The sequence below is a fragment of the Falco biarmicus genome, chromosome 8, assembly GCF_023638135.1.
Source record: "Falco biarmicus isolate bFalBia1 chromosome 8, bFalBia1.pri, whole genome shotgun sequence".
NCBI classification, from domain to species: Eukaryota; Metazoa; Chordata; class Aves; order Falconiformes; family Falconidae; genus Falco; species Falco biarmicus.
This window is the reverse complement of record NC_079295.1, coordinates 41,166,587-41,190,473: the sequence shown is the minus strand read 5'-3', so window position 1 is coordinate 41,190,473 and position 23,887 is coordinate 41,166,587.

Here is a 23,887-nt window from a genome sequence, read left to right as displayed (position 1 = left end):
GCTGCTCTGGGAGGGACAGAACCTGTTCCGTACACGGTACATGCTGCCAGACCTTGGGAAGTAAGGTTGGAATTTTGTTCCCCATGCATCAGCGCAGTCAGGTAGCTGATAGCGTGTCGGTAGCCTGCGAGGGGCATGGAAGAATGAGGCTCCCTTCTGCCGCTCCCTCTGTTACTTGATCATCCCCAAGCTGCAGATACTCTCCCTCTCCTCTGCTGTAAGCTCCTGTAAGCTGGATGACATTCCAGTGCTCTGAGGTCTAAACGTATTTAAACCCAAACATTTAAGGATGAAATAAGATCTATTTATTTTGCTTTCTAATGTGTTCCTTACCAAAGAGATGGAGACCTGCGATGGGTTGTGCAAGTGACAAGGGAGCAGGGGAAAGTTTTGTCTTTGCCAAGGTAATCAGGAGAAGGAATAATGTAGAAAGAGGTAAAACCCACTGTGGTGTACCCCTCATAAAGAAAAGACCAGCAAGCCCATTGCTACTTGCAGTCCTCTTGCCATTGCTGAGAACCTGACCTCTCCTTCTCTCTATCAAAGATAAATTTGCCACAACAAAATTAGGTCTGTCCAGCAGGTTATTAGCCAACAGAATATATAGCTCAGCCTCTGAGCTCATCTGCTAAAATCACGATGAAATCCCATCCCTGTTGAAATCCCTGGGAATTTTGCCGTGGTTTTCAGAGGAACTCAGGTTTCTTTGCAGGTTTTTACGAGGCTTTGAAGTTGCTTCTTTAAAATGTCCTGTGTTCTTTTGTGGCAGTGGCATACCTCAGATATTTATATTGCTGTACTGTCAAACCGGTGCGAGCTATGAACAGTTAGAAGTAATGCTGGTGCTAAGAGGCTTCGATACATTTTCTCCGCCAATTAAAGTTTAAACTAAGTTTAGACTAAAGCATATATATTAATGCCTGAAAAAGCTGAATATTTAAACCTGAATACATAAACTGATTACAGGAAAAAAGTCTGCAAAAAGGTAAAGAGGCATCTCATAACGTCATTTGTCCTTTTGTCACATCCCAGTTTATGAAGTGCCAATGAACTGGTCAGTTTTTCACTGTGAACTTTTGTGTCCACTAAACATTTCTTCTGCCCTCTTGTTTTCCAGAAGATGTTAGGAGCACGGACATTAGGGCTGGAGAGGGAAGTTTATTATCCTGTCTGTGAAGTTCCTTTCTGCTGGGAGTTATCAAGTCGCATACATGATGAATGTAACCCAGTTGTGCCTGTGTATCTGTCACCACTCTGCTCAGATTGCAGCCTCATAGGATCTTAAAATAGCACTGAAAAGACATTAGTACATAGCATATACCCCTATACCATATGCTAGGGACAAAGGAATCTAATTGGGTTTTTTTGGTTGGGGTTTTTGGTGTTTGGTTCTGGGGGGTTTTTTTGCATGTATTATGTTTTCGCTTCAGTTCCTGCAAAATGTTTTTTTGCTTTCAACAGAAACTACTAAAATTTGTTTGACTCTGCTTATGCAAACAATGATTCTTGCCCTGCTTTTAGCTTGATTAATGTGTGAAAGGAAAAAGCTCAGAGTAAGCTGTAACATAAATCTTAAGCTGATTTTTGGTTTGTTTTTTTTTTTTTTAATATTATTTTAAATGCTATTTTAATCACGGTATCAACTCTTTTGGAATGGGTTTGTCATCTGTTGAAATCAGATCTTCCCTCTTGCTGTCATCAGTGTAGTTTTGTTTGAATAAATACCAAAAAGATACAGATGATATGTATCTGATGCGTAACCTATCTGGTGCTCTTGTGGTGGGCTCTGAGCACTCTGTTGACCACTTTCTGTGCATACTAATACTTTCAAAATGTACAGTCATAAATTTTGGTGGAAAATTAACTTGCATTTATTTAAACATACTGCATTTCAAGTACGTCCTTGGGTGGGAATCATCAGTGCCACAAGGCAGTACAATGTGATTTGTGCCTGATAGCCTTTGCACAGCAGTGGATTGCATTTGTATGTGATTATGTCCACTTAGAAATGTTTGCTCACTCATCCAGGCAGGAAGTAAAACACTTAGATGCAAGTTATGTGTCAAATCACTCCTCGACAGCACAACTTGAATATCAGATTATGTTTTTCAGTTAATCCAGAACACGAAAATGTGTCACAATGTTTTCTCCATTCTTTTCTCAGTTATAACTGTTATTTGAAGAAATGATCAAATATGAACAGGAAGAGCATGAGCTGCATCTGCTTAGCAAATAAGCAGGGGACTATCTGTGCCTCAATGTAATCAAATGAGTCTGTACGTGGCTGGCTGTTTTGGCATTGCTATAGTAAACATGATTAATATAGCAAAGAAAAACGCTTGTAGTACTTGAATAACATGTGAAATACCTCTTATTTCCTTGCTTTTGTGTGTGATATGTATGAAGTATCCACATGCGGGTTTGTGGTTTGTGTCCAGGTTTACATGCCCAGCTGGTACTTGGGACCGAGAGCAGGGCTGGATCGGTTTGGGTACCTGATGTCACCGTGTGTCCTACAAAGCAGCAGGGTATCAGCTGGCTATAAACCCTGCTCTGGCTGTAGCATCTTTCCCCACAGCCTCCTCATGGGTTTAGGCGAGGAGCTGGGGAGGTGCTCCCTTGCAAAGAGCCTTCTGCTTGCACCGGGGGGATAGATGTGATATTGCTGGGGTCTCCTCCAACTTGACGCTCACCCAGCTGCAGATTTGAAAACACTGTTAGAATTGAGTTGCCAAGAGAAAGGTAAGTATGACTGGTTGTTAAACTGCTTATCTTTCTTCTCTTACAACACAAGTGTGCCATTGGCTGTAGTCGCTGAAGGTGCTCCGTAATCGTTTGCTGGTGCTTCTCTCTTAGCAGCCACACTATATAAAGAGAAACTTTATATATATTTTATACAATATATATATCATATACTATATAAATATATATCAATATATTATATATATCAATATATGATATATATTATACATGTTTATATGTAAAATATCTATTCTATTTGTATATATAAATAAAATATTTATATTATATATATTTGCAGTCTTAATAGATTGACAAAATATGGAGTGTGGTGGTTTGGTGCTGCTACTCAAAATGCTTGTATTTTTTCTGTTGGTTGTTTTTGTTGTTTGTTTCTTCATTTTCGTGGCTTTTTTTGACTCTGTGTTTGTTAAGATGATGCTATCTCAAAGTATACTTTGTCTTACAATGCAGTTCCCTTCTCCAGGCCTGTTGTACTGGTGCATTTTTTTGGGGCGCATTTTAAATATGGGCCAGTTGCCCGCGCAGAAGCTGCTTTGCATCCTAGATTTTAAATGTTTCTTAGATGTAAAGTTATTGATCAAACAGCCTTGGGAGCAGTTGTTGTGGCTGAAGCACAGCACCTTATGGAGGAAAATTAGTATTATTAGCACCTCTAGGGATCTCTGTCCTTATGTGCAGCAGTTTTGGAATCCTCCTTCAAACCCATCTGCTCCAAGCTAGCTGGCAAGTGAAAAAGCCAAGCATCTGCATGCCACTTGTTTGCGTACACATCAAAGTATTTAAATGGTCAGAAGCTCTGTCTCTGGTGTATCCAAATTTATTATTTTGTTCTGCTTTTTGCTTCCTGACGAGTTTCAAGGCCAAGCTTTTTGCAGGGGAAGTGGCTTCAAAATATAATTAGGAACATTTTACATTTTTGAGGTCATTCCCTTTACTTGATGGGACGTTTTGGAGTTTGCTGTAAGGGCAGGGAGCTTTCCTCATTCCACTTGCCACTCATTGCCACCCCCTTTGACATACTGTTTGGTCAAAGATTTTGAAAGTTTGGGTGAAGGAAGTGTGAGGTTTTGGTGCAACAACCTAATCGCCAGCAGGAAATTTATTGAGTTGCCAATTTATGATCATCTAATAGACTTAGAAAGAATCTGAATGTGTTTCTAAATATCCGCTTGAAATCAATGGTCTCTGTCTTTATTTTCGGCCTCGGGCAGATTGAAATTGAGACAATAAATGAGAGTGCCTCATTCCGAAAGAATGAGAGTTGGCAGCTCCGTGCAGGCTTTGCTTTTGGGGGAGGAGGAGGAACAACCAAGGGCTGAATTTCCCTCTTCAGCGAGGGCTGGTAACATTAAATAGGTATCAAATCAAACTCTTTTCTTTTTGTCAAAAAACCCTAAATTCTCCTCTGCCCAGGTCCACAGGCGCTGTCTAGAGCACAAGGTGTCGTTGAGAGAGCTCTAGGAATGAGGAAAAAACCCCAGTTTTTAATCTCTTTCACACTCAAACCCTTAGAGACTTTAGATGTCTGTAAAATGTTTTGAGCTTCTCCACATTCAAGCGTAATTAACTAAAAATACCTTTAACTAATAGCATTTAAGATCAGTATGTTTTTATTAGAATTTTACACTGCACATAAAACTGTGATCTTGCCTAACACAATTTAACATACCTAAACAGAGAATAGACTGCTAATAGCCCAGGAAACGATCGGGCGAGGGTGTTTTTACTTTTATTGCACTGTTGTATCTGGTAATGATGATCCCACCCCGCTCTAGGAGCCTTTAATGCAATTATGCCGAACAATATTTAAAGCTGCGAACAGATGCAGGTCCCCCGACTCTCAGGCACGTTTCCCCATCTACATGATCTCTCCGGCCGCCTTTTGAAGTCCTCCTGGTACTGGAGGTGGAATTTGTTTGGTATGAACTGGAAATCTAAATAGCTCTGCAAACACAATGACAGATGGCAAAATCCCAGTTGGAACGTGTGACCAGCAAACTGGCTGCGATTTGTTTTCACTCCAGGGTAGACAGCAGACATACTGTGTCTGCTGAACAGCTGTGACAAATATTTAATTCGAGAACTTTCTAAGAGCAGGGACCATTTCCAGGGAGAGGGGGGAGATGCTACCTGTGCAATTCCTCACATAAGAAAGGAGAATTTTCCGTTAGACCCGGGGGAAAAGAGAAGCTCAAGAAGTTGAAAGTGAATGAAAGTCTGTGTAATATTTATGCTCTCAATCCAGCGCAGTTTATTGCATCAGTTTGTTCCGAGGAACAGAGAAAACAGTGGAGTTTCATCAAGTAAAGATATTGGCTTTTTAATGCCAGAGAGATTTTTCATTTTCTGAATGTTGAACAATGCATTTTCTTAAGGGATTTTTTTTGTTTTAAAAATATTTTTAATAAGGGACTGGAAAAATGATGTGCTCTCATGTGAGTCCAAGATAGCAATGCCTGCTAACCTTTGAAGTGATTTCTTTATTATTATTATTATTACAATATTTTACTCTCAAAATGAAACATAAATACATAAGACTACAAAAACTTGGGTATTAACACAATTAAGGAAGTGATCCAAACTTCTGTTTAAGTACCAAACGTGATTAATAACTAAAGTAGTATATAAGCCTTTGTTATCAATGGGTACTGAATATGTGCTTTTATTTTTTTGTCTTCTTTTTCACTGGCATGTTACGCTCAAAATAAGTCTGCTCACATCCTGGGCCCTTTAGAGCTGATGGCAAATTTTGTTTGAAAATCATATCGAGTTTAAACGACAAGACCCTGCGTCCAGTATTATCCTGCATCCCCTACATCTGCTTTGTTTTTCCTACATCTTTGTATCCTGCCAAATTCCCCGAGTACATTATCTTGGCTCTCAACCCCTTATTTCCGCACCCAAGGCCTTACAGAACAGCATATTGTGTTTCAGAGCACCATGACAAAAGTCCCAAATGTGCCATTTCATATAAGTAATGTAAACCAGTCTGGTAGCCATCTTTGAGGAAAGTTTGCTCTTTTTTAAAAGAACCAAGGAATTTCAAAGTACTTAGATTTAATTGAAAACTAAATTCCTAAGAGGGGACACTGGATGGTGATCTATAAAACTAACTCTTTTAGATGGAATGTGGCTTGGCTACAAAACTTGTTAGCACTAGCATGCGAGTCTGAAATCCATTGTATGTGTGTGTACGTATGTAGGCAGGTAGGTTTGATAGATGGATCTGTATATAGGAACGTATTTAATCCTTGGTTTCTTATACTTTAATGACTGAGGTCTCGGTCTATTTAGCAATGCAGAAAAAACTGGTTTTCATCAACTCAAAGGATGTATATTCAGCTTTCTAAACATTAGTAATCACAAAGTATGATCTAGATGCTTTTTTTCATCCTCTGATATGTAGTAGGAAAAGCAGAGAGTTATATGGGAATCCTCATTAAAAAAATGAACTGAGTTTATTGAAGTGAAGAAATTATCTTAAGCCTATAGCAAGGTTTTGAACAGGGAGAAATAAAGCTAATCTCATGGAGTATGAAAAATTACTAGATAGCATAAAGCTATCTTCATTTGAACCAGATTGTTGATTACAATCTCTGTTATTCTTCAAGATATATGAAAAAATGTTAGCATAAGTATTTCTAATTATAGATAAATTGTATCATTGCTTCATTTCCATGATTTTTTCTTTTGTGTGCTACTCTCGTCTTATAAGTGGTTTTTATATTAAGAAAGCAATTTTTTTTAAACTGTGATAAGAATAGCCTCTAGAAGGTGGGTTTTTTAAAAAGAAAAACAACAAACACAAGTCATGCTCTTGATGCATTTATTCTGCTAATTGTTTCACTGTATAATTTCTTCAGGAGACATGGCCAGGTCAGACCTGATGGTGGGAAAGAGTCCTGGTTTACAAAGGATGTTCTCTTCTTATGCATTCAAAACCAGAGGGATGGTCTTTTCAGAGAGAGCACTGAACTGGGAGCTCCTATTCAGCTTTACGCCCACAGTATCTGGCAGACTGTTCTCAGAGGCGCTGTTTCCTAGGAATCCCCCACCCTATAAATATGGACTGCATTCTTTGTTCGTAGAAGTACCCCCTAAATTTCATTGTGCTGAAATGAATGTTGTTTGCTTATGCCAAGTCAGTCACTTGAGGCTGTATCAATGACCTACTTGTTCATTTAGCATATTAAGGACATTAAACTAACTAATCATTAATGAACCTGCTGAAGTTTATGTTCACTGAACTTTTGATCATATCCTTCAGGGAACGTGTCCCATAACACAAGATATTTGCTGTCCCTCCTGCTGAGAGGCAGCTTGGGGAGGGACTTGGGAGTGACAGGGAAGTATTGCTCTCCACGTCGGGCAGAAACTCCTAGAAGTAACCTTTATTTCCTCTGCACTGCTTCTTGGCTGCGTTTGCAGAGCAATGAAAGCATCATTACTTGCATTATTACAGATACGTAAAATAAGTGATAGAGAGGTGAAAGACACATCCAAGATCTTACAAGTGGTGAGGCCAAAACGTGGTGTTTTGACTTCCTACTCCCATTATCTGCCTTGAAACAAACTGCTTGCATTAAAACGGAAAAATAGTACAGCAGAGAGGTGGCAGCTTGTAATAGTAGGAACCTAGTGAGACACAGAAGTAGAGCAAAGCAGGGATGGCCAATCTCATGGAGGGGCTAGAAATAATGTAACTCTTCTGCCCCAACTCCACCTGCAAGGTTCCGTTATTAGAAGAAAATACAGAAGCCCAAAAGCACAACTTCCATGTGATGTTTCGCATTGGAGCAAAGCGTGGAGTAGACCCCCTGTCTCATGTAATGAATTTTAAGTAGTCTGAGAACAATCTGCCCTTACGAAGTTATAAGTTATACCGGGCGAATGGTGAACTGTCAAGCCAAGTTGCTCAGAAGACCAAACGATAGATCAGTGTAGATTGATTTTGTGTTCAGAACTACTTAAAAAAAAAAAAAAAAAAGCAAAGGAAAAAGAAAAGGACAAAAAACCCCAGCCCTACAACAGATTCCAAGCCAACAACAACAACAAAAAAGTGTGCCTAGAAAAATAAAATAGATCTGTGCCTTGTTGTTGTGTGGTTTTACACAGATGCAGAAACAAAGCCACGAAGCCATGTTAGGAACAGATGTACTGCATGTTTTATAAGCCTTGAAGGACTTTTCAGTTGTGCCTGATGGACTTGCATCTGCACCTGCATCTGTACCTAGTGATTTCTGGAGAACGATGTCACAGATTTCAAACAGCCGCTTTGAGGTCCCATCTTGTTGACTAATATCCCTGTGAAGACACCTGCACAGCATGCAAAAGAGTAATAGTGATGTGTGAATCTGTATTGGGGACAGCCTAAATTTAGCTTTTCAAAGTGCTATTTGAGGCAGGAAAAATGCTTTATTTCATGGGGGAAAACGTAATATTGGAGAAAAGCATCAGAACAAACCCCAGGCAGCTGTGTTGTTTGAAACAGAAAAACCTAAACCCACAAACCTCCAGAATGGGATGGATGGGCTGGCAGCATCTGGTCCTCAGCCTAGGAGATGGGGAACAGGAACAGGCAAATACACCCCATCTTGCCCCACAGCCTTGGCATCCCCAGAGATCTCTGTCCTTACTGTGCCTCGCAAAGGAGCAACCCAGTAGTTCAATGATTTCAGCGGCTCTGGACTTTTTGAACAGGCTTCTGTGGATAGGAAATTATTTGGGGAAGACAGGGAGCAGCTTGCCCTCCTGAAGGCTTTCCCTCCCAGAGCAGTGCCTGGTCCGTATGTGGACAGCAGCTTCTGCTGAGCACTAACGCTTCTTTCAGACCGCGGCTGTATTTTCCACAATATAAACAAAGCCAGCCTGGGTGATGCTTTCCTTGCTACTCAGGCATGTAAGGCAATTAATTAGTAACTTAACTATTGCAGAGTTGCTGACAGACTTAGTAACAATGTCAAAAGCAGAGAGCTTGATGAAAACCTGGCAAGAAAATGAAGGTTATGTGATAACGAAAATTCATACAGAATTGGATACAGACCTGGAAGTAATGGATGCAATAGAGTGTGCACGCCATGCACATCTCTCTCTCCTTGGCGGTCTAATTGTTTTGCAGATTTCTTGTGGAAATCACATCAGTCTATAGCTGTGCTGCTAGATGGATATCCTGGAGTTGTCACTCCTTTGGTATCTGAGCTCTCCTGGTGGGTTGCAAATTGTTCTAGATAAATGGGTGCCTTTATTTTCTTCTCATACTGTGTCCAACCACCTGCTTTTCTGTGTTGCTGCAGGAGCTTGTAAAATACTCCACACTTCATAGATTTTTGAACTGGAGCCCATAGACATGGCAGATCAAATTTGGAGCTAATTTTACAGTGGCATAGGTTGCCAGAAAGGACTATTAATTAAAGAAATCTTTACTCTGTCATCTACAATAATACTGATTAAAGGCTTTTGTTTCTAGATCTTTCAGATGCATACTATGTATGAACTTGCATGGTCTGAAACAGAGCTAAGAAAAAGACTTGAGGTTTTCCTGAGGGGAGAGAAGGTATGTTTTTCACTTTTTGAAAAAATGCTCTGAGTAAGATCCACATTCAAACTTGGCGACAGTAATAACCAGCGAAGCAGGAGCCACAGCATGCACATACTGGTATTTATCCCAAAGAGCTGAACTGCTTATTGCTTGTTGCCTCACAGTGTTGTTTTCCAGGTGAAATGAAATTTGGAACATTCTGACATTAGTAATGAATTAGTAAATGAACCAAAGACTGTTGGGTTATAAATCAGTTGTAATATGGCACGCACATACATGAGTTTCATACTAACTAAAAGTAAGGTGGAGTGGGTTTTTTTATTAAAATGATTTATGTTTTAGAGAGTTCATTATTTCTTTCAACATGAAAACTGGGATGGTTTCAAGTGAGGATTTGATCCTGCTGTTCTAAACTAGCTGTAATTATCAGTTTCAGCGCAGCATTATGTAAATGGGATTGTAGCAATAAACCTTAGAAAAGCAGGTTTGAAACACTGCATGCCTCTATGCCGAGTGTTAGCCATAGGTACAAGTGGTGAGTAGAGGTTTTCTTGCATTTCTAGAGGCAGAAGGAGACTGGCCTTGCTGTCTGAGCTCTGGTGCGAGCCTTTGTTGAGTAATATTTGCCTTCATTCTTCTCGTTGCCATTTCTCTCACTTTATTCACGTTGAAAAGGGCCTCCTTGAAGCCTGCAGAGTAGCCAGGCACACAGCTTTCCTTCAAGCCATGTGCCGTTTTGCAGCGGGGGAAGGCAGCAATCAGCCACTTACAGGAACAGCTATGAAGAGGTTCCTGAGAGATGCGTTACCCTAGCAAAGGGCTGCAGCAAAAATAAAGCCCATTAGCAAAGGCCAGAAGGCCAAAGTAAAGACTGACTGGAGAAAATACAGAATGTAAACCAAGCTAAAATAAACAGCATCATCAGACAAATGTAAATTGGGATCTTTTGGTAAGGGCTGCAGTTTGGGTAAGGTCAGGCATATCTAGCAACGTATAGCAGAAAGGAGATTTTGTAATATTTCAAACATAATTTCTATCCACATCTACTAAAATTTGTTTTAAGATTTATATATTACACTTTCACCATTGATCTTACTCCCTTTCTAACTAGATCTTTTTCATCAAATTACTCTTATGAGGCAGTTTATTAATCTTATGACATCTCAAAAGGGAATTTTTTTCTTTTAAAAAATTCTTTGAACTACCTTTTATTTAGAATAAGCAATCACCATTTAGAAGAATAAGAAAATTCAAATTTTGTGTCACTCAGGGACATGGCTTAGTGGTGGACTTATAGCAGAGCTGTGTTAATTGTTTGACTCAGTGATCATAAAGGTCTTTTCCAACCAAAGTGATTCTATGTTTCTAAATATAAACATGATACAGTTTTCTAAAGGTTGCATATATATTTATTTCAAGCAGTTGAGAATGTAGCACTGGACCATCACTTAATTATTTTTTAATATTTAATATTCTTAGTCTGTACTTTCTTCCAGGAAACCTTATTAAGATTTTGTTTGTTCCAGTTCATAAACTTCATGTATACACAGTCTATTAATATCTATTAATGTCCATTGCATCTATTAATATGCCTATTAAATGCCCAATGCTATCTAATATTGGCAAGAGATTAGTAAGTGAGATGAAGTGGGAGGGCACATACCCACACGTTTCATAGGCTGTTGATGCTCAGGAACAGGGAAGACAGTGTGTGTTGGAGTATGACTTGAGTGGCTCCTGTACTAACTGGCACGGGTGGCATCACGTTGGTTGAATTGCATTGATGCGGTTCTCCTCTGTGTTGAGCTCAATGACTATGTTCTCTATACCAGATTTAGCCTATGTATTTAGATCAGCAATGAGGGCAAAGAAAGATCTAGTTTATAGCTGCAGTTATTTTTGATTCGTTGGTGCGAGGGTCTCGGTTTGTAATTGAAGAATACGGATGGCTTTTTGCAGAACTGTCTGTCACTGTGTTGCCCTGACCTCAGTGCTGTTTTCTTCACATCACTATCTCCTGCCACATGTAGGGAAGCATTTCGTCCTGTTGTGGCTTTCCTAGCTTACATAGCACAGGAAAGGATGGGGAACGGTACCTGCACCGGCAGCTGCAATTACACCACGCTCATTCAGAGCACATGCGAGTTAAGCAGCCACGTTACGAAGCAGGACATACTCTCCTATGCCCCTCCAACTAGACGTAGCTCTGGCAGCTAAGCACGTTCTGATTACCTTGGGAGCACACACAGCACTAGATTTTACTGAAGGAGCGTAAACTCGTTGCCCTGCTTTGCAGGATGCTTCTCACTTTCACAAAGTTCAGCCAAACTCCTCCTCATCTTCTGACAGCTCTAGTGGTTCCAAATCAAATCACTTCTTATCTCCTTCCGTTCATCTAATTCTACTTTTCTCCTTCTACTGACACACTCGTTTTGGCAGAGGAGCACACTCTGCCAGTTTGCCATCTGGTACTCTCTTCTTGAACGACATCACTTCACTGAAGAGACTTTCCATCTCTCTTCAGAAACTTGTTTTATCTTTACCCATCTCTTACAGTATTTGTCCACTCATCTCTTAATTACCTTTTACTTTACTCTTTATCTGTCTTGAGGACACTAAATTGCAGTATTTTCTGAAAGTGCTGAACATACTATATTTATTTTGTCATACTACGCTTTGGTGAAAATCTATGACAGTTTTTCTAAAAACAAAAGTCATTTAAATTCACTAAAAATGTATATTCTTGCCTGTCCTTGTAATATGTAAAGATTCCTGCAGAATAACAGCCACAATTGGATGCATGCTCCAGTTGCAGCTCCATGCTGTAGAAAATGGTATGGTTTTTTATACAGTGACTAAATGCAAATACTTACAGATTTATAATTACTTATTTCACTCAAAAGCTTTTAGAAAAGGTATTCTAATCAACAAGGTGGTCCTAATTTCATGTCTGTTTTTTCCACAGCCATGGCATAAAGCTCTGCCAGTAAATATTTACTATCCAGTTAGTTTTAGAAATGTATTTTTAGTCTGAATTTTTCTTGCTCTTTAATGAGCACTTAAATGAAGGAAGCATATAGCATTAACTTCTGCTCTGTTACACTTATGCAATGAATTAAAAAGAAAAGTATGAAACAGAACAGAGACATGCCTATTAGACAGAATTTGCTGGCCCACGTATAATTTGCTTAAGTCTTTTGAGACCGAGTTACAGGTCTCACAGCCATGACTTCAGTAAGCACATAGCTTAGAAAAGACATTTTTCTGTTAGTTTTTATTCACTAGCTAATATGCTTTACAATTTTCTGCAAAATGGCTTGTCTAAACTATTTTTAAAAGAGCTTACATTCTGCTACCAAAAGTCTAGTTAAATATTACAGTGAAAACCAAGAAATCTGGAGATACATTTTACATCCTTAACTGCTAATCGCTTACTTTGTGCTCTGTGTGGTTGTGCAGCTTCAGTGTCCTATAATGGTAAATCTAAAGGAGAGATTATTATCATATATCCATCCACATGAATTCACAGGATTCCTAGTGTGAATGAAGAAAGAAAATAGTCAAGCCAAATTCTCCTTGTGTTCTAAGTCTCGAAGATAAAATAAATGCTGCTGAACATAAGGTTTTAAGGCCAAATCCAAAAAGGGATTTAGCAGTGAGGCAGACTTCAGCGCCTAAATGCAAACCTGCACTACCAAAATACCAGCTCAACTGTGGAAGTAATGAAAATGTACTGGCCATCCCCCCTTTGCTCAGAAATTGCACTGTTTTTCAGCTTCCCTGTGTGCCCAGCTGCCTCAGCCTGACTGCGAGATGTCTGGCTCTCGCTGGAAGCCAGAAAGGAAGAGGAACGGCACGTAGATCCGCAGAGCACATCCTCCCACATGCTGGCAGGCCTTGGTCCCTGCAGAATTTGCTTGCCGTAACTCTCCTTTTTTTTTTTTTTTTTTTTTTTTAAATGTTACTGATAGAAGAGATGGTTGTGGTGCTGCCTTCTCTATACCCTATAGCCAGGTTTTTAGAGAAATTTGGCCAAGAAGCAGGTAACCCAGGTTGTTCTTGTCTTTGTGGAGGTCACCACCACGTTGCGCATCTTCAGAATGAGTGGTCAGAGCAGTGGGATGTAGACCAGATGGGGTAGGTTCATCCCATAGAGCTTTAGTTGGAAGTTTACCACTGTGTGGGAATTAATGCAAGATGTATTGCACCAGAGATCTTAAAAAAAAAAAAAAAAAGAAAAAAGTGACTGTGGCTTAATCTGTACCATGTGTGGGCACAACAGGAGAGTCCAGACTGGACTTCAAACTTCAGGTTTAAAAACTTTTTGATGTTAATTGATATTAAATGCATCAAGTCTTGGCAGCAAGGTCAGACTCCAGGACTTGCTGTGGAAGACAGGCTGTTGCAGGGTCAGTTTTCTTTGTAACCTTTCTCTTTTTGGTCCCATGACTCTTCTGATCTTGTTGTATGGCAGCACAACAGACAAGGAAAAACACAGAAAGTCCTTTCACCACCAGGTCGGTGGTACAGTGACTTGGGCACTTTGCTGTGAAGGGGACTCTGAGATCCCCCTGACTTTGAGGGATATTGGCACCTACGTCATGTGTAGAGGATCTGGTGACTTGGGTTTTATTTAAAAAGTGTTGATTCTTGCTACTTCCCTAAATGGTGTGGCCAGAAGTTGTGTCCTTGGTATCATCCTTTGGGTCTCTGAGAATCTGCAGGATTGTAAAAAAGCCCTTGGCTCTTCCTGAGGACGGGGCTGTGCACCTGCCTGCTACAGTTGTGACCTGTTGGATAGTCCTGCTGAGATCTCTGCAACTGCTTCTTGTCTGAAGTGTCAAGGAGTCAAGTGTCAACTCTCAGAGGAGGAGAAAATCTCAGGATGGTCAGATCTCTAAAGCTGTGGTTCCTGTAGGATACCTCCCAGGCTGAGATGTTTGGACAGACTTGCACAGTGGGAGAGTCAGGGCACTTTGGAAAGCAAAATTTATCCTCATAATGCTAGGTGTCCTCATTGTTACTGGGGGAGGGGAGTGCTAATGGATGAGAAATAGCTGATTAATTAATAAAGATGTTTCTGATTTTGGAAAGAAACCATTAGAAGATTGCACATTTTAAAAAGAAATTCAGGCTAGGGATTTTTGATTCTTGTGGTATTCTCTTTAGTTTTTCAGAGAATTCAATAGGGATTTTCTTTAAAATGCTCTTGCCATGGTAGTGTTTGATTTCCTGTCAAATTTATGGATTGTACAGTGGTAGGAGGAAGAGATTTCTCTCAGAGGATGACATTTGTTATTGGAAACTTGGGGTTTGTTGGACTTCTGTTTAAAGAAGGAACAGGAATTGGGATATCTGCTGAGTAACTTCCAAGTGGCAATATGCTGACCTATCAGCATCTGCACGCTTCTCTTTTTCTCTTTGAGGACCAGATTACACCTCTGTTACTCACTGGATAGCAGTTCTTTGGTTCTGTGCTGTGACTTACAAGATAATGTAGAAGTAAGATGTCAGAGTTTGGAACTTAAGTTTATTTTCAGTAGATTCACATCACACACCCCTAGTTACATAAAGCTATTTGCCCCTCTTGCTGTATTTGCAAAGGCTGCCCTTGCTTTCATGGCACCTGGAGAACTGCATTTGTAATGCACGACTCGGGTATTCTGGACTCTGGAAAACCATCTTCATATTTTTTATATCGTCACCTTTAGGAAGCAACGTACCTTCCCCTAGACCAGGCTCAAAGCCCCATCTGACCTGGCCTTAATTTCTTAATTATGAGAACACAGCACAGTAACCTTTGAATTCAGACTAACTTGACATAGATGCCATAAATGTTCAGGACCAAGAGAAGTTTTGTCTATTCCATTAGGAGAAACTTCATAAAGGAATTCCACAACACATATTAGCCTAACATTAATTTTTTTGTGTGTGATGGGTTTATATTACAGAATAAAACCTGTCATGAGCTCAGACTAGCTTCAGTTCAAGATGGCATCTGTTTTTTAAAACTTTTAAAACTAACCTCGCAAGTACAGCCCAACACAAATGGCAGAGGCCACGTTGCTAGCACCTGAGCCTGTCTCCAGAAGTTGCTTTTGTTACCTTATGTTTGGGTGCATGGGCTGGCCAGCCCTTCCCAGCAGATCCAGCTGCAGGACATTAAGAACCAGTACAGTGAAAACGGTGGGAATGTTTAATCCAAGCAGTGGTAAACCAGACAAACCCAAACCAAATCAAAATGGAATTAGATATTTTTCACTGTGCTATAAAATGGTCTTGCACCGAGTAACTGATTTGCATTTTGTCCAGCAGGCAGGCTTTTCCATGAGCCTGTAACATTTCTGTCTGTGAGAGACAGAGACAGTGTTTTACAATGGCAAGGCTGGATTCCTTCAAGGCTATGCGACCTCATCCTGTGGTAGATGAGCGAACGTCCATTGACTTTTGCTGGAACAGGATCAAGCCCTTTAAACATGCAACGCAACGGTTTTCTAAAGCCTGTGAACTTGAGCCCGGTATTTATCAAGTCTGTGCCATATTATATGTTGAAATCAGGCAACAATTGTATTTTCACATGGCTTTGGCAAGAAACCAGGAGAGACTTGGGGACTTCAACTGACTTTCTCATGGAGTGAAACTGGAGAAAATATTTTTACAACACCCTGTAGGGGAGAAACTTGGTAGATTGCTCCCCCGTTGTCTGCCAGCAGCTTTGGAGGGCAGCGGGGTTCTTTGCTGTGGTGCTCAGCTCTACAGAGGCTCTTCTCTCCATTTATTTGTAGTTAATATTTTAACCAGCATTTATGGGTGGAAAGACCCTTCAGTTCTTCAACAGCAGAATCACAATAAATCTATCAGGCTGAGCCACTGCTCCTCCATCAGCTTCTGTGCTTTGGTGGTGAAATATCCCAGTATGTGTGTTAAGAGGTTTTATTGGTAGGGCCATGCGATAGCTTTCTTTGCACTAGTGAAATTAATCCTTGAGTCTCGTTTAACTTAAATATGAATTTTCTGAGACTGGTCTTGGATAAATTTAGGCTGGGGATCCAAAATGCTGAAAAAGGAGTGAGAAAACTGGTATTTCCCCCCCATATTTGCTTGATGTTAAATGTGCCGTTAAAACGGTGAGACTTAGAAGATGAACCTAATGGACCATAGTAATATAATCCATCCCTGCAAGATAATCTCTGTATTCACAGGATTGTCACAGTCATATGGAAGTCATCCACTGAGATCACAGTAATCAAGCTAATGTAAGTATTTCTTTTCATTTCAAAATATACGTCTTAGCTATGTCTTCATTAAGTTTGGCCAAACATTGAGATGTTTATTTAACATCTGGAAGATAATATCTTCTGAGAGGGTTTATCACTAAACCTGTTTCTTGTTTGTTTGGGTGTTATCTTCCGTGTGATTGATAACACATTCAAAATCTATGCAGAATATATATTGAAATAACATGCATTTTTGTCTGTCAGCAGCCAGTTCAGTGCTGGCCTCTGTGGAGACATTTGCAAGCTTTGAGGTGCTATCTGCACAGAGGCTGAGAGAGGCCTGAGCCAGCTTCTGGGACAAACGATGACATTCTTTAAGTTTTTTAAACTTACATTGTTTTGTGTCATTGCCTCTGAGTTTTGCAACAGCAGAGAATTAGCAGAAGGGAAAGTGTGGGAACACGAGCAACAATGGTTGTCTCAATACTTCCAAAATGCCTGTAGGCAAATTCTATTAATTAAAAGAAATAGAAAACTCTGTGGGTCTCTACTTCCATGGGAGTTTCAGTGCAGCGTGCGTGGATGCTGTGCTGTTTGCAGGACTGCTCTGAGGTTGGCTGCAGGCCAGGACGCCTTTCATTTCCCCAGGCCGGCTTGCAGCCGTGGCAAGGCACCAGCTCAGGGCCTGCTTTGTGTCATGCAATCATAGAATCATCAAATCCTTTAGGTTGGAAAAGACCTTTGAGATCATCCAGTCCAACTGTTAATGTCCATGCGGGTTGGAGGGAGTGTGGGGCTGCGTCTCATGCAAGGGTTGTGTCCCATGCAAGGGCTGCATCCAGTGCAAGCGCTGTGTGCCGTGCAAGGGCTGCATCCCATGCAAGGGCTGCATCCCATGCAAGGGCTGCGTCCCATGCAAGCACGGTGTCCCATGCAAGTGTTGCATCTCATGCAAAGGCTGTGCCCCACACAGGTGCTCTGCCCCACCAGATTTTCTGCAGCGTTACCAGAGTTGCCTGCCCATTGAGATGGAGATTTTCAGCCCTGATGCTGGTTTCTCAAGGCTCCCTGAGAGCAGGAAACCTCTGCTCCGGCTGCCTTCCTGCTAGCAACAGGCTTATCTCGGGTGCCTTTTAATCACAGGGTGAGGATCTTTTGCAGACCTCAACTGCAGTGGCCATGGGGCGTGGGTGTGTGTGGGCTGCCCTGCGAGCAGGACAGTCACTGCTGTGATGCTGGGAACAAGCAGCTTGTTTTCCCTCCCTTGGGAGCTCACCTAGGTCTCGTGCTGTGCTCAGGGTGCTGAGGTGGGAGGTATTCTGCCCTCTCCGCTCCCCTCCTGTGGCTCCTCCAGGCACCAGAAGCTCCAGGGAAGGTATTTTTATAGACTACATTGTCAACGTGCTCCTAAAATTTGGCTATCCCTTTCCTGCCATATGTCCCTGGCAACTTCCTTAAGCTGAAGCAAGCCCCCCTGACAGCCAGCACAGAAGCTGTCAATCACGTCCACATCCATCCAGTCACTTGACAGGCCCTGGGGACCACCTGCTCGTAGGCATGACTTCTTTCCCTCATCCCCCCACTCGGTACGTCTGCCTTTTCCACCTCAAAGCTGTCCCTGATCAAACACCTGCTATTTCCTGGATCCCTGACTACTGCCACACTGCCATACTCCTTCCTCTGTCACCCTCACCTAGAAAGAAAATCCAAATATGAGCACCGCCTGTCAGTGGTGATAGTGGACATACAGGGGAAAAGTCTCAAGTAATATGCAATTCTTCCTCCTCTTACTGGCATAACTTGCCTGAGTGTTGGGTTGCAAGCCGTGTCGTTTCTCATGTCTCTTACTTGTTCCGGAGTCACTTAACAGCTCATATCTGAAATTAGATTTTGAATTTTGTGGCATTCTGTGTGTTTGTGAGCTCCCATAGTTTGCACAAGGATCTGGCTGTTCTTCATGGTCTTTAAGAGTTTCTATAAAGAGCTGTAAAACTTTAGATGAAAAAAAGACCATGAAAATGATAAATGTTACTGTAAGTTACGGTTATGACTATCGATATTTTAATTAATACCAAATTTATTGTTTACGTTTGGCCTGTCTGTATTTTGGTGCCTGAGTTCTTGGTTCACTGAGGTCAAAGAACAGCTGCCTGTATCTCTGAAGTGAGAAACAGTCTGTTTCAGGGATGGCTTCAGAGAGGAGGTTTCCCTTGGGTGGCAAGAGCTGGCCCAACAACTGTGTTTTTACATTGTGTTAAAAAAGCAAACAGAAGGAAAAAATTGCCAAACATCAAGCAGATTTGCTACAACGCAAGGATGAAATACGTATCGCCAAGAACGTGTCATGTGAAATTGTCCTTAAATTATAGTTCTTTTGTGTCTGAGTGCCAGCCTGCAGTACAGCCAGATGGAGAGCAGGATATGGAGATAGACTCACGTACAGGGTCAGGGCGGTGGTGTCCTGCTGCAGAGGTTCTTCCCCATACATCTAATATTCGCCTGGCCGAGGCGAGCAGTGTGGTGGGCAGTGCCATGGTGACGGCCTCCCTCCTCTGCCCTACTCTATGCCAGAGGGGCCACCAGAGACCTGTCCCTACCGCGTCTTCTTCTCCAGCTGGTGTGAAAACTCGTCTTTTCCTCTTCATGAGTTGATTCTACTTGAGGTCAGAAACTGGTAGCAAATGGTTCTTTTTTTTTTTTTTTTTTCCCCCTGTGTTAGTTTCCTGCTGGTTTAGTGAACTTAACTGGCTCTTGGAAGGGGTTGGAGAAATGTTACAGCTGCTGGAGGAAAGTAGTGGGGAGACGCAGCTGGAGTAAGAGGCTGGGAGCAGGACTGTCCCTTTATGGTTGACCTGGACTCAAAGATCAGCTGAGACACACCCAGAAAACCTCTTCTGAAGTGAGAAAATAGTAGCATTTTGGATTAGTGCTGAAAGATCCAAAATCCATTTTGGACCTAACCCATGGAACACTATCTCGGTTAATCTTTCTGAAATTAACAATTGTAAATTTTTCTTCATACTTGTAAGTACCTCGCTAATTATCAGAACAGAATTTGGATTCTAAGTGTTGGGTAGGGAAAACGTGGAATTTGCACATGAGAAAAATCTATAGCCTCCTTGAAAACTTCACAAAGACTGAAAACACCTTTATTGAGGTTTCTTTCTTTACTATCAATCTTCATTTACTGTCAATCTTCATTTACTAGCAAGCTTCATCTGTCAATAGATATTCTAGCATATTCATCTTTTCAGGTTACCAGTAATCTTTATTCTATCTATTCTGTCTTTATTCTGCCTATTCATTAGTTTGCCTTTCCCTCTTCCATTCAGACATGATCTTGTGGTTTCTTTTTCAGCCATTGTGTTCTGCTGCAGCTGTTGGGTTTTTTAGTTTCTTTTGTGGGTATCTTAAATATTCCTGGGAAGAAGCACAAACTATTGCGGGTATTTCAACTCGACTTTAAAGTTTGATTGGGAAACACTATTTTGATTCACTGTTAAATGGAAAAATGTCTGATTTATTTTGGAGGTCTTAAATCTCTAGTTTCTAATTATGATTGCTTTTTTGTGTGCTATAATATATATTCTTTGGCATTGTTTAAAATTGTTTTTCTGATCAGAGGTCAGAAGAAAATGAAATGATTTTGTCAGAAACAGCTACAGTATAACTGAGTACAAATTTGCACCTTTTTGAGGAACATTAACTTGATTAATTCTTGAAATCAAAAAAATGCAGAAGAACATTGTAACATTGATTAGATGGGTTTAAGCAGAAAATTAAAAGACTTTAAGAATTATAACTAGAATTAAAGGGCATGAGCATTAATGGTTACTTAGAGAAAAAGATGTCTCTTTTCTTCTTCCCAATCATATTTTTGATCATTTTATGATTTAACAATAAAACTTCTCTAGCACATTTTTTTCAAGTTTTTAAAGGTCACCACATTTACACTTTAAGTAAATCAAGATGCAGAGAGTGACGTACCCTATCCAAATATTTTTGCCAGTACAAAAAGGCATACAAAATCTACTCTTTTCTGTCTTATTTTAGTAATAATAATTTATTTTTTTTTTAACACGATCTGAGGTCGGTAAACCTCAGCAGTCCTCCAGAGAGCTGTTGTTCCCTTCTGCTGAATCGCTCTGCGCGAGGCGCGACTGCAGCCCTAAGCTGGTTGCTGCGGTATTTCCCTGGCGTTGCAGTTGCCCGTGTGATGCACTGCCATTGCTCTGTCCTTTGCCGCGGTGAACCCACTATCCCGTACCCTGCACATTCGTGAGAAGATCCTAAATGATCTGGCTTTATCTCTTTAGCCTGGGGGTATGCGGCTGCCTGGCTCCTTAGGACAGCTTTCGGGATCTGCCGGAGTCATCCTGGGCCGCAGCGCAATTAAGCACGGTTTGTCATGAGGTCTTTGTAGTGCTACAAGTCATCCCTTTGAGAAGGGAGAGGGAAAAGGCAGCCCTGCATGACTTCAGATACTGAATTTTAAAATTTTAATAGTAAGTACAAGACTGTGCTGTAATGTACAAAAATGGCCTCATTGTGAGTCACTCGAGCTGCTCTTGGGCCATGTAGTCCTTGCATGTGACCAGTGAATCCTTTGCCCCAGTAACATTAGCTCTTTGCCATTTACTTTGGTAGGGCCACAGTTTTGCCCTGGTTTTGGTTGTTTTTATCTTTCATGACCTACTTTTCCCTCTGTAAATTCTACAGAGAGCTGAGGATTCTACCAGGAGAGCCGAGGTAGGATTCAGTTCTGACTCAGAACTCAGCCAGAAGAAAAAAATTAGCGGTAAAATCTGGCTGCCAAATCTTTGTTGTTTAGTAATGCGTGACTTGGAAAGAATCCAGAACTGGAGTAAGTTTGCACGGCTTCTATTAAAAAAAAACCACAACCAAGAACGAACCAACACCAGCCTTCTACTTCTTTACTTCTAGTGTGATTTGATTTCATCTGGAAATTACCAAGCTGCCATAAATATGCAAACCTACAGCGCAAACTTTTCAGAGCCACTGTTCAGAGGAGAGCTGCTCTTGAGGGAAACTTGATATTATAGCAGTAGAAACCGGTTTAGATTTATATTTAGTGACTTGCATACTTACTCGGTGATTAGAGTCTTTTCCATTTTCTGGCATGGGTGAAATGGTATGTTAAGACAGGATATAATCCTTTCACACTCTGCAGGCAATGTCACAGTATGATGTTGGCACCGTGTTAGGCTTCCTTAACCCTAGAACATGTTGCGTATTCACTCTTGGCAGTATTTTAGAGGCTACAGGCGGTAACCCAGAAGTAATCTTATTACCTATAACCAACTGTATCTGCATGGAATGGGGTGCTGACTACTGAGCGAAACACAGTTACAGTCATTTGAGATTTAATTAAAAACTGTTGGTTCAGTCATTTTTGTGAGTCTGAAACAGATTTCTTCAGCCCCCTCTTGGAACTGACAGTTTCATTGAGAATTTTCTGAAATAACAAACATAAACTGCTGGTGTTCCTTCAACAGAGAAATTGCATTTTAAATGCATTTTGCAACACGTTTTGCAGACAAATGTGAACAATGCTCTTATTTATTTATCTAGTGTACGCTGTTTGAAATTCTTATTTCTACCAACTTGGTCAAGAGAAAACTGTGGAGAAAATACGCTGTTTACACAAGTATTTCTTTGCTACAAGGTATTTCTGCAAGTTTATCGCCCTTCCCTCTTGCACGACACAGCTCATCCAGGACCACTCTGCATGCCTGCTAATAACCTGGGGAAAGAAACAGGCATCAACCCTTGTCACCAAAAAATAGCTTTCCTCTGCTAAAAAAAAATCCCTGGAAAACCAGTGCGCTTTATCAACAATAGCTGCTGAAGCAAAATAGATAAATTTTCTACAAAAGAGGTGGGTTTATTGTCTTGCGCCATCCTATTCAGATATCTTTATTTATAAGATAGAAAAATAACTGAAAAGCTGGATGTAAATACTGTGGCTGGTGGACCTTGATGCTACTGAGTACCATTGTACAGCTGCTGGACAAGACTGATTGTAAGAGACAAACGGTGTGTATATATCTATATATACATAAACAAATATATATCAGGTTATAAGGGTATATAATGGCAGTAAGGAGTGTGGAACTGCTGAACGCTGAAGACTTGCCTGTTACCAGTGAAAGGAACGATGCAGAGAGTCCTTTTATAACCTTAACTCTGCAGATAAATTGTTTATCATAAATCTCCGCTGGCACTAACTCTGTGTATATCTCGCTGGTACGTGTTTTGTAACCAGTTCTGTGGGAGGCAATGTCAAACATCTTATCACCAGTATTTCAGAGTACTTAGGTGCAGTCATCACTTCTAACCATTTAATCAAAGTCATATTTAAACTATTTTTGCTGCCCAGAACGATCCATGTCCATTCTTTACTGTTATTTTTAATGAATCAGTAAGTGAAGGGAACTGGTCAAACTTTTACGTTCATTGTGAGTCACCAAGATTTTTAGATACTTGCCAGTGTATTTTGCAAGATTTCTGCCGCTGTAATTAACCACAGAAAACCAAAGTGGAACTGCCTGAGCCATAGGAGAGAATCTTAGTGACATATCTGTTAAAGAATGGTAGAAAAAAAGAAATTTCTAGACTTTTGGCTCTCCTTGGTCTTTTCCGCTGATGTCAATACCAACAGCAAAAACTGTAAATTGCATTACAGCTTTTTGTGTGATCCTCAACCACATTCATGTGGCCAGTGTGCCGCTCCCCTCAATAAATAACCGTAGTTCTGAGTAATTAAAATGGATGATTTAATTTAAAATTATGATTTATTTATGAAAAACACATTCTTTAAAATACCGGTGAGGTTTAAAGGTTGGTTGGTTTTGGTTTTTTCCCCTGCAGTATAACATGGGTCCTATAGGCTCTATAGTTTTAATATTCTGACAGGCAAGGTTCGTGTGTGAGTGTAACGTAAACTTTTTTTTTTTTTTTTTTTTTTCCCTTGGTGAGATGGAGGGAGATTCTGTTCTTTATACGGCACCCGACAGGCATTCTGCCTGCTAGTGACAGTACCCGTGGAAGACTGTAGGTGAGACCCATCCCCTTTGCATTGTATTTTCTACACGATATCGATGTGAGAGGGGCACTGAGCTACAGCTGGGCGAGGAGGTGCTGACTCTGCTTGCAGGTGGTGCGTAGATACCGGCAAATGTAAGGTTCAAAAGTAACAGCACAGAAACTTGAAAGACAACTTGGTGAAGCTCTTTTTGCCTTGGTGTTTTGCATCATTCTCATGAATACCTTCCTGTTCCTCCTTTGAATCACTAAGCAAAAAATCCATTCCCGGCTGGATCTGGGCACATAGCTATCAATTATTTCC